At 40.1% G+C, this 12,103-nt stretch overlaps 1 protein-coding gene across 1 annotated transcript in view; it reads left to right on the top strand.

Annotated features, from left to right (window-relative positions):
- Window positions 1–12,103, top strand: part of VPS13D (vacuolar protein sorting 13 homolog D (S. cerevisiae)) — a 424,616-nt gene that overhangs the window by 258,579 nt on the left and 153,934 nt on the right. The window lies entirely within an intron of this gene.

The following is a 12,103-nucleotide window of genomic DNA, read 5'->3' as shown; positions in this document are numbered from 1 at the left end:
TGCCACTTTTACCCCCCCATAAGTGGTCATACTATATTTTGAAGTAGGTGTCACTGCCCTCCCCCTTTATATATGATAAAGGGAACCTGAGAATTGTGAATAGACTCCCCCCCAGGTCTAACCATCGTTTGGCAGAAGCATTCAACAGAACAAAATATGTGGTGCATTGAGGATGTCAGTCCTCTTGTGCATGCTGCCACTGTTAATTAAGGTCATCAGACTCACAGTGACTTTCAGCAATCCATTGCATAGGTAATCATCCTCTTTGGCCTGTCCAGTGCATAGGTAATTGTCCTCTTTTGCCTTTCCAGTGCATAGGTAATCATCTTCTTTGGCCCGTCCAATGCATAGGTAATCATCCTCTTTTGCCTTTCCAGTGCATAGGTAATCGTCTTCTTTGGCCTGTCTAAGGAAACCCAAACCTGCAGATGGTGGGCATGCATCCCATCCCCCACCTCCTACGCAGGCGGCCAGCAGGGTGCGCGCCCCCCCCCCCCAGCGCGGGAGGCCTGCAGGAGTAGCGCAGCACCCCCAGCGTGGGCGACCATTGTGGGTGCGCCTCCCCAGCCCACTGCACGGGCGCTCGGTGGGTGCACAGCCCCTCTTGTGTGGGCGGCTGGTGGGCGCCCGCTTTCCCCACAGCCGCCATCCTGGCTCCAAGAATTCTCTCCAGACCAAGTCCACCATGCGGCAGTGTGGTGGCTTCACTGTACCAGTCTTGAGGAGGGCCAGTGCCCAGCATCCTGGGTGAGGGAATCCATTCATTCAGGCTGTGGAAGCCTCATGGAGCTGCAGCCGCTGTTCGCCGCAGGCTCTGCAGCAAGTGGGGGTTGGGAGCCACGAGACTCACCCATTTCTTCTTGGGAATCCTTGAATTCCTGTTGTTGAGCCTCAATCTTCACTGAGGGCCAGTCATCAACTGTTTAAGTGTTCAATTATCAATAAGCCGAAGTCTGTGGAAGGCCATAATAGCCCTGCTTTTGCCTCTGCCGCCATCTTGGATCTGACCCAGTTTGTCTCTTATGAATGTTATGGTTTTGGGCTTTATTTCCAGGTCTGTGATCCACCTTGAGTTGATTTTTGTGTATGGTGTGAGATGTGGTTCCTGTTTTAGCTTTCTGCAGTTGGCATCCAGTTTTGCCAGCTCCATTTGTTGAAGATGTTATCATTTCCCCATTTGATAACTTTGATTTCCTTGTTGAATATCAGTTGACCATAGATAGCTGGGTCTATTTCTGGGTTCCCAATTTTGTTCCATTGGTCTATGTGCCTATTCTTGTACCAGTACCATGCTGTTTTGGTTACCACTGCTGTGTAGTAGGTTTTGAGGGAAAGCCAAGAGCATCACTCTCAATAGAGAAAGACTAAAGACATTTTCCTTGCTAACAGGAACCAGACAAGGATGTCCATTGTCGCCACTTATTTTCGATATTGTATTGGAAGTTCTTGCTAAGGCAATATGACAAGAGAAGGAAATAAAAGGCATCCAGACCAGCAAAGAAATGGTTCAACTGTTGCTATATGTAGATGAGATGATGGTGTACACAGAAAACCTCAATGACTTAACAAAATAACTTTTAGAGTTAATAGGCCAATTTAGTAGAGTGGCAGGATATAAGATCAATATCCAAAAAGCCATAAAATCCCTCTGTAGTAACAAAGAGAACTCAGTGATGGAAATAAAGAAAGCAATACCATTTACAGTAGCCAACCACAAATTGAGATACTTGGAAGTGAGAGTAACTAGAGATACAAGAGACCTATACAAAGAAAACTACAGAGTATTTCTGAAAGACAATAAAAGACCTAAAGCAATGGAAAAATGTGACCTGTTCATGGATAGGAAGACTCAATATGGTAAAATGACAGTCCTACCAAAGGCAATTTACATATTCAATGCAATCCCAATGCAGATACCAAATTCATTTTTCAAGGAAATTGAAAGGGAAATTACCAAATTTATTTGGAGAGACAAGAGACACCAAATAAGCAAAACACTTCTGAGAAACAAAAATGAGGTTGGAAGCATAGCACTTCCTGACCTCAAAACCTACTACACAGCAGTGGTAACCAAAATAGAAAAGCTTTTTATTTCTGTCTTGTCAAATCTATCAGTCATTTGCCTTTTTGTATTTGAATTCTGAGTCATATGAAAGTTTTTCTCACTCTGGTTTTAGAAAATAACATTCATATTTTGTTCTGTTAGACACTTTGAATTAAGCACAACTCAAAAAGAATTTAAAGCTACCTTTGAAAATTCTTTCAGCAACCATTTAGAAATAAGTGAGAAAACAGAATAGAGGATTATTAAATTAAAAAGCAAAACACTTCAAACTTAGTGTTGCTACATTGGAACTTGATTCATTGGAGATCGTTTCAAGGCTATACATCACACAGGAGGAGATTTCACCTCCCATGGACGCATTGGTAGATACAAACTAGCAGAGAATCATGGTCTTTGAGTTAGTTGCACAGTTCTTCAAGTCTAGGCCTCCAGAGCACCCATGTTACCACATAGGATATTTTAATATGTTGTAAAGATGTTTTAATTCAATGGAAAACATGTAGCCTTTTTTTGACAAATGGTGTTAAGAGTAGATAGCCATGTATAAGCATATAAAATCAAAATCACTCTTCATGCCCTCCTTAAGGATAAGTTTCATGTGGGTTTGAGATTGACTAACATTACTGTGAAGAAAAGTATTTTCACAGTTAAAAAAAATATTTGGCATGCTTTGTAAAAATTCTGAAATATTCCGGTTAAATAAAAAAATATTATCAGAAAGTAGGTCTTATTTACTAGGGTGATTATCCCAAGAGAACCTATACATACTGAGAATGCTAAGAAAAACTAGATAGGGGATAAAGATTTGCTAGAAAGCATTGTAAAATTACTAAGGTAATTGTACCTTGAGGGTTGCAGATTTATGAGGAGAGAGAAACTTGATAAGGTGAGCTCTGCATTTTGTTCTGTACTTTTGGTTTTGAGGCATTTTCAGTTTCCAAGGACTTGGGAGAGGGTTGGAAAAGCCTGGTAAAAATCAACCCAGGGTATAGAAAAATCTATGTAAAGCTTTTGTTGGCAGTCTCATGGGGCTAGCAAGGCAAAAGTTGGACTTTGTTTTGAGTAGGAGAGCTTGAACTTGGGAGGCCAATACCTTGCAGAGTAAGAATGTGCGAAGAAGAAACCCCAGTAGTGTAAGCTGCATTTTTCCTTAAGGTATTTGCCAATTTCTAAGTCGTTCAATCTGAGAGAAGCCAAGCAAAACAAACAACGGGAGAAAAAAGTGCCCCACATGAAAAACAAAGATAGCCAGAGGTTAAAAGGACATTTCAGCACTCTTATGGTCAAAACTGGAAGAATGGCTCTGATTTTTACTTGAGTTTATTGATGGATAACTTTATTGTCATTGTGCCCCATTGAGACAGAACCAACCCATAGCTGACCCTCCATTGGGTTTTCAGAGGCAATTAATTGCTTCAAAGGAGATTGCCCAGCCTTCTCCCGAGGAACTAGTGTATTCGAATTGTGAGTCTTTGGGATTGAAGCATAGCTTCTTACCATTAGGTCTTAGTGAAGAATAATTGTCCTGATAAATACTGAAAAGACCAGGCCATAAACCCAATAAAACCTAGTCATGAAAAGCCCAGATCTCATTGGAATAAGGTGTTATGCCTCTACATTAAATATCAACCCAAAATAAAAGACTAATCAAAAGGCTGTACAAGTTTTCATACACAGCATCTCATTCACCCACAAACTATTAAGCTTACATAAAGATAAGGAGCTCTGGTGGCTAAGTGGGTAAGAAATTGCACTGCCAACTCAAGGATACAGAATTGGAATTCATTAAGTGCTCTGTGGGAGAAAATAGGCGGTCTCCTCCCTGATTTGTGATTTGTAACTTCGTAATATCCACTGGATGGTTTCAAAAGGGTCAATAAAATTTATAAACCACTGGAAAACTTAAGAAAAATGGGGGGGGGGAGATAAGATACAAATAACTCTATTAAGAAATTACAGAGAATACTGAATCCTAACCATAGAGGAGAGATTGAGACCCTCATATTCTGCTGGTGGGATTGTAAACTACTCTGGAAGGCAGTTTGGTGTTTCCTCAAAAGCTGAACATAGAAATCTTAAGATCCAGCTATTCAACCACTTGGAATATACTCAGGGGGAAACAAAACTGAGATACAAACAGAGTGTTGTACACTGATGTTCACAATAGTAAGAAAATGGAAGCAGCCAAAATGTCCATCGACAAAAGAATGGATTGAGCAATTGTGGTACATTCACATGATGCACACTATGCCTCACTCAAGAGCAATGATTTTGAAAAATTATCATATGACATGGGAGAGACTAGAGAGCATTAATTTGAGTGAACTAACTCTGTCTCATAAAGACAAATATTGTGTAAGACCATTATTGTAAAAAATAGAAGTATTACTAATAAAATGTGTACCACATTCCAAAGGGATAAGGAAGGGGACAAGGTGGAGAGGCAAGGGAAATCTAGAGGTTGTGGGCTTTGTTGGGCAGAGCGAGGGGGTGAAGGAATTAGGAACGATCCAGTGGGGGACCTAAAAAGTAATGGTAGGTAATGGTAGTGGTAGGCATGGATCAATGGTTATTAATTTTATAAAACACAATGTATGGGAATGAGAATGGGAAACAATATTGCACTAGAGAAAAAATTAACAAGTTAAGGAGCTGAATAGAAGATTTCAAAGTGCAGCTAGCAAAATCCTACTGAAATTATCGAGAAATGACTGGAACAGTACATTGACAGAGAACTACTAGAAATACAAGCTGAAAGAAGAAGAGATCATGGCACTAGAGACGTTATTGCCAATGTCAGATAAATCTTGGCAGAAAGCAAAGAGTACTAGAAAATGCCAATCTGTTTCATTGACTATACAAAGGCACTTGACTGTATGTATCACAACAAATTGTGGTTAACCTTGAGGAAAATAGGAATCCCAGAACTCTTATGTGAAACCTCTGCTTAGATCAGGAAGCAGCCCTCAGAAAAGAGCAAGGATACACTGCATGGCTCAAAATAAGAAAAGGTGTGTGTCAGGGATGCATTCTGTCTCTCCAAACCTTTTCAATTTGTATGCAGAACAGATCATTCAAGGGGCTTGGCTTTATGAGGAGGAATGTGGCGTCAGGATTAGAGGAAGACTTATCAGCAACCTGCGTTATGCAGATGATAGTGAGGAGGACCTGAAGTGCTTGCTGCAGAAGATCAAGGACTGTAGTCTTCAGTATGGATTGAAGCTCACCCTCAAGAAGACAAAGATTCTCACCATTGGGCCATTTGGCAGCACCATGATAGACGGAGAAGAGATTGAGGTTGTTAGCAATTACAGCTTGCTCAGATCCACAATCTACACTCTTGGCACCAGCAGTCAGGAAATGAAAAGATAAAGTGCATTGGGGAAATCTTTCAGGGACTTCTCCAGAGTACTGAAATGCAACCGTGTCAGTCTAGAGACTAAGGTGCAGTTAATCCAGGCCATAGTCTTTGCAATTACTTGCTATGTATCTGAGAACTGGATAATGACTAAGGATGAAAGAAGAATAGATGCCTTTGAGTTGTGGTGCTGGAGAAAAGTCTTGAACATAATATGAGCTGCCAAGAAGACAAATAGACTGTCTTTGAGAGGGGTAAAACAAAGTTTCTCCTTGGAGGTTAGGATGTTGAAGCTCTTTCTTACATACTTTGGGCATGTGGCCAGGAAGGACTGGTCCTTGGAGAAGGACATCATGCTCTGGGGACAGCGCAGAAGAGGAAAACCCAAGATGAGATGGATTGCTACAGTAACTGGGGCAATGGAGGTTGGTGTGTCAGAATCAGTGAGACTGGCTCAGAATAGGGCAGGCTTTAGAGCTGTACATGGGGGTCTCTGTGGGTTGCAGGTGACTCAAAAGCACAAAGCAACAACATTGTGAAACAGTGTGAATGGAGGAATGTATGAAACATAGTGTATACTACTTTTCTTTGTAAACCAATATAAGATTTTTTAAAAAGAAACTATAGAGATGACATCACAACAGAATCAGGTGAAATTAAATCTATAATAATATTATGAAAAGCAATATTCTGATAGGGAGCTCTGGTGGCCTAGTGCCTGCAATCATGAAGTTAACGTGGTTCGGGTACCAGTTGCTCTGCGGGAGAAGGATTGGACAATCTCCTCTCATGTGATTAACTGCCTCTGAAAACTTTCCAGAGGGTCAATTTTGGGCTGGTTCCAACTCTAAGATACATGAAAAACAAAAACAGAAAACCCAACAACAGCATACTTTAATAAATTTGAAAACATAGAGGATATGGACAAATTCTTTGAAACTCAGGGCCTTCCCAGATTCACATGGACAAATGTAGAACATTTGAATAGACCCACCACAAAAATAGAAAATGAGCAGATCATAAAAGGACTGTCCACAAAAAATGTCCTGGATCAGATGACTGCATGGCTGAATTCTACCAGACATTCAGAGAAGATCTTCTTAAATTATTTTTTAAAAATTTATAAAGAAGGAACATTCCCAGAGTCATTCTGTGATACAAGCATAACCCTAATAGCAAAACCAGGCAAAGATATTACCAAAAAGGAAAACTATTGTTATCTTTTGTAAATATAGATGCAGATTCCTTAACAAAATCCAACAGCACATAAAAAATAATTTATCATGACCAAATGGTATTCATAACAAATATGCAAGGTTAAGTCAACATAAGAAAAGCAACCAACAAAATTCATCCTATTAACATAACAACAAGAAACACATAATCCTAGTAATTGCTATAGAAAAGGTCTTTGAAAAAATCCAACACCCCTTTCTGAGTAAAAAATCAGCGAAATAGGAATAGAAAGAAATTTCCTCAACGTGGTGAAATGTATGTAACAAAACCAAGAGCTAATATCATTTTCAGTGGAGAAAGAGAAAGCATTTTCCTTGTGGACAGGGACTGGGCAAAGATCCTTACTTTCACCACTCCTAGTTAGTAATGTCGTGTCTGGCCTTTTAAACATGGTACTTGGGATATTGTAGCTGATATTAGATAGATGGGTCTTAGCTGAAAGCAGGGAATACCAGAAGAATGTTTATCTGTGTTCATTAATTACACAAAGGAGTTTGACTGTGTGGATCATAACAAACTGTGGCTGACTCTGAGAAGAATGGGAATCCTAGAACACTTGATTGTTCTAAAGCGAAACCTACGGCATGGTTCAAAATAGGGAAAGGTGTATGTCAGGGATGTGTCCTATCTCGATACCTTTTCAACCTATATGCAGAACAGATTATCAAGGCGGCCGGGCTCTATGAGGAGAAGTGTGGCATCAGGATTGGTGGAAGATCTATTAACAGTCTGCGTTATGCAGATGACACAACCCTGCTTGCTGAAACTGAGGAGGACCTGAAGCGCTTGCTGCAGAGGGTCAAGGACTGCAGCCTTCAGTGTGGACTGAGGCTCAATGTCAAGAAGACAAAGATTCTCACCACTGGACCAATTGGCAGCATCAGGATGGATGGTGAAGAGATTGAGATTGTTAACAACTTTAGTCGGCTTGGTTCCATGGTCAACACTCATAGCACCAGTAGCTAGGAAATCAAAAAACATATTGCGATGGGAAAGTCTGCTGTTAGGGACCTCTCCAGGGTACTGAAGAGCAGTGGTGTCACTCTGGAGACTAAGGTGCATCTGATACAGGCTTTGCAATCACTTGTTATGCATCAGAGAGTTGGACAATGACTAGGGAGGATAGAAGGAGAATTGACGCCTTTGAGCTGTGGTGCTGGAGAAGAGTATTGAATGTACCATGGACTGCCAAGAAAACAAACAGATTCATTCTGGAGAGAGTTAAACCAGGCTGCTCCTTGGAGGCAAGGATTCTGGGGCTTCATCTGACATACTTTGGACATGTTGTAAGGAGAGATAGGTCCATGGAGAGGGACATCATGCTTGGGAGGGTGGAGGGATGGCACAAGAGGGGAAGACCCTCTATGAGGTGGGTTGATTCAGTGACTGGGGTAATTGGGATGGGTGTATCAGAGGAAGTGCGATCGGCACAGGATAGAGCAGGGTTTAGGGCTGTTGTACATAGTGTCTCTGTGGGTCGCAAGCGACTCAACAGCACATAACAACAACAACAACTACAGTTACTAATGTGTTAGAATACTTGCTAGGGAAATATGACAAGAGAAGAAAATAAGAGGCAGCCAGATTGGCGAAGAGGTGGTTAAACTGTCACTATATGCAGGTGATAGGAGATTGTACGCAGAAAACCCCCAGGACTCAACGAAAAAACTCTTAGACTGATAGGATACAGGATCAGTTTACAAAGATCAGTGGGATTCCTCTAACAAAGAAAACACAGAGAAGGAAACTAAGAAAGCAATACCATTTACAGTTGCCAACCACAAATTCAGATTCTTAGGAATAAACTCCACTGGAGACACAAAAGACCTCAACAAAGAAAACTTCAAAACACTTCTGCAAGAAATAAGAAATAAGAAAAAACCTAAATAAATGTTCCCGGTTCATGGCTAGTGAAAATAATAATCCTACCAAAAGCAATTTACATTTTTTGTTTGGTGGGGTTTTCTTTGGATTTTGTTTGTTTGTTTGTTTGTTTGGGGGTCTTTTAAAGCAATTTACCTTTCTATGTGTTCTCCAAATATGGAAACCAAATTCATTTCTTCAAAGAGATAGAAAAGACCACTGGTAAGTTTATTTGGAGAGAAGAGTCCCAGAATAAAAGCACTTCTGAAAAACAAAAATGAAGTGGGAGGCATAGCATTCCCTGATCTGAAAACCTACTATACAGCTTAATAACCAAAAGAACATGGTACAGTGACAGCCACATAGACCAATGGAACACAATTAAGAACCTAGACATTAACCCATCTATGATCAACTGATATTCGACAAGGAAACAAAACTTGTCAAATGAGGAAATGACAACCTCTCCAACTGGCAAAACTAGACTACTCGCTATTAGAAAACTGAGGCAGAATCTACATCTCACACCATACGCAAAAATAAACTCAAGGTAGATCAGAGACCTAGGAATAAAGCCCTAAGCCATAAAGATCATAAGAGACAAAAGGGGACCAAACAGAAAGCCTAGCCTATTTTATAAAGATACTGACAAATATAGCCAGAAATGCACAACCAGGACAGGATAAAATTGATGAATGGGGCCTTCTAAAGATTAAATTCCTGTGTGTACTAAACTTTTCCAGTAGGATGAAAAGAAAAATCTACTGACTTGGTAAAATTATTTGACAATGCTATCTCAGATAGGTGTCTCATAACAGCAGTTTACAGAATCCTACAGGGCCTCCTCAAGAAAAAGACCGATAACCTAGTTACAAATTGGGCAAAGATATGGAAAGACTTTTCACAGAAGAAGACATTTCAGTGGCTGATAGACACAAGAAGAAATGCTCAGAATCAATGACAGTAAGATGCAAATCAGGGTGAGCTCTGGTGGCCTAGTGGCAAGAAGCTGCACTGCAATCTCAGAGGTACATGGTTTGAATCCACCAGATACTTTGCCGGAGAAGGAGGAACAATCTCCTCCTGTATTAGTCAGATCTGATTTGACAGTACACACACACACAAAATAATAGTAAAATAAAATTTAAAAAAATAAAAAAAAGAAGAGAGATGCAAATCAAAACTACATCTCACCCCAGTAGCTGTGGCAAAGTCTAATACAACAGAAAGCAATAAATGTTGGAGAGGATGCAGAGAGATTGAAACTCTCATATACTGTTGGTGGGATTATAAAATGGTACAGCAACTCTGGAAGGCAGTTTGGTGTTTCCTCAAAAAGCTGAATATAGAAATTCCATATGATCTTTCTATTCCACTGCTAGTAATATACCCCAAAGCCATTAGAATGAGACACAAAAGGACATTTGTACACCAATGTTCATAGCAGTGTTATTCACACTCCAAAAAAAACCATTAAAACAGCCCAGGTGTCCAACCACAATTGAATGGATTGAGAAATTGTGGTACATTCATACTGTGGAATACTACACAGCATGTAGGAACAAAGATTTTGAATAATACTACATAACTTGGGGTGATTGGAGGGCATTATGCTGCATGCATTAACTTGGTCTCATAAGGAAAAATACTGCATAAAACCATTACTATAGAAATAGAAGGGTAACTAGTAAAATGTGAATAAGGGTCCAAGTGAGGAAGGAGTGGGAGTAAAGGGGTGAGGATGGCTAGAGGGGATATCACAAGTTCACACATATAGTAGGTGGAGAGAAAAAGGGGGGGGGGGGGGGACACCAACCACCAAAAAACAATGCATGGGAGTTTCTTACCATAAGGCAAGACTGATGAACTGGATTCATTAAAATGAACACCTTTGGATCATCATTTAAAGAGTAGAAAGACTAGTCATAGAAGGAGAGAGAATACTTGCAATGTGTCTATTTGACAAATGATTTCTATCTAGCATATATAAGAAAAACTCCTAAAAAGCAATAACAAAAATTAACAAATGACTTAATCACTTCACCAAAAAAAGATATTCAGATAGCCAGCATCCATATTGTAAAACAGAACTTAAGTTTTTTAAAAAATGCTGCCTATACCAAGTATTGATGAAGATGTGGAATAATGGGGAGTTTTCATATACTTGTATTAGAGGAGGTGGAAACCGCCACTTTGGAAAACTATTGGGCTTTTGAGATTGAACATGGACATTCTTTGTGACTTCCAGCAATTACACCCTTAGATATATTGTTGTTGTTTTTTACCATTGATTTGGAACTGACCCATAGCTCACCCTCTTGTGGGTTTTCAGAGGCAGTTAATCATACGGGAGGAGATAGCCCATCCTTCTCCCATGGAGCTGGTGGCCTCTCCCTGCCTTCATATTGCAGTGCAGCTTCTCACCACTCATTCTCAGAGCACACTCATTCCCTCCCACTCCTTCTCCCTCTCCCTCTCCCTCTCCTTTTCCCTCTCCCTCTCCCTCTCCCTCTTCCTTTCCCTCTTCCTCTCCCTCACTTTTCCTCTCCCTCTCCCTCTTCCTCTCCTTCTCCACTTCTCTCTCCCTCTCCCTCTTCTTCCCCCGTCCCCCTCACTTTCCCTCTATCTATACATGAAAAATTATACACAAATGTGAACCAGAAGGTATGTCCAAGAATGTTCAGCATTATTCGTAATAATAAAAAAGTTGAAACAATTTCGTTTTTCTTCAGTACAATAAATTACATTTTTTAATACAGTGGAATATAATATGCCAGTGAAAATCAACAAACTACAGCTATGCAATAGCCAAAAGAATATCACAAACCTAATGTTGACTATATATAGCTATACACAACAAAGTACATGCTAATCACTTAGTTTTATAAAATTCAAAGCAGGGAAAATCAATGTATGATGACAGATGTCTGGATACTAGTTTAAGAGAATGTTGTATTGTTATTTTAGAGCTCTGGTGGTTTAGTGGTATGGAGTTGTACTGCCAATTTCAAGACACCTGGTTTGAATGCACTAGATCTTCTGTAGGAGAAAGCTGGACAATTTCCCTCTTTCAGTTTACTGCCTCTGAAAACTTACTGTGGATGATCAGCTGTAAGTAGGTTCTGAAATGAAAGTACGGAAAAGAATGAAGGGCTTTCAGGATGGTATATCTTTTCTGATCTGGATGGTGATTCCATGGTATATACACACTCTGAAAAACTCACTACCATATATTTAATGAATACACTTTTCTGTACTTGTGGTACGTTTCAATAAAAAAAAAAATAATAAAACAGACCAGAAGAAATCATGTCATGAAAGTAACAAGTTTATTTCAGTGTGATGGATGTGACTCTAGATCATAAGTATACGTATTTTTAAATCTCATATTTTATTTTTATCATGTTGTTGTTATGTGCCGTCAAGTCGCCTGTGACTCATAGCGACCCTGTGTACAACAGCCCTAAACTCCGCTCTGTCCTGTGCCAATCGCACTCTCTCTGACACTCCCATCCCAATTATCCCAGTCACTGAATCAATCCACCTCATAGAGGGCCTTCCTCTCCTGTGCCGTCCCTCCA

Source organism: Elephantulus edwardii, unplaced genomic scaffold (assembly GCF_000299155.1).
Source record: "Elephantulus edwardii isolate Elephantulus edwardi_28Jun2011 unplaced genomic scaffold, EleEdw1.0 scaffold00045, whole genome shotgun sequence".
Classification (NCBI taxonomy): Eukaryota; Metazoa; Chordata; class Mammalia; order Macroscelidea; family Macroscelididae; genus Elephantulus; species Elephantulus edwardii.
Note: the sequence above shows the minus strand (reverse complement) of the source record. Positions and strands in the feature narration are given on the sequence as shown.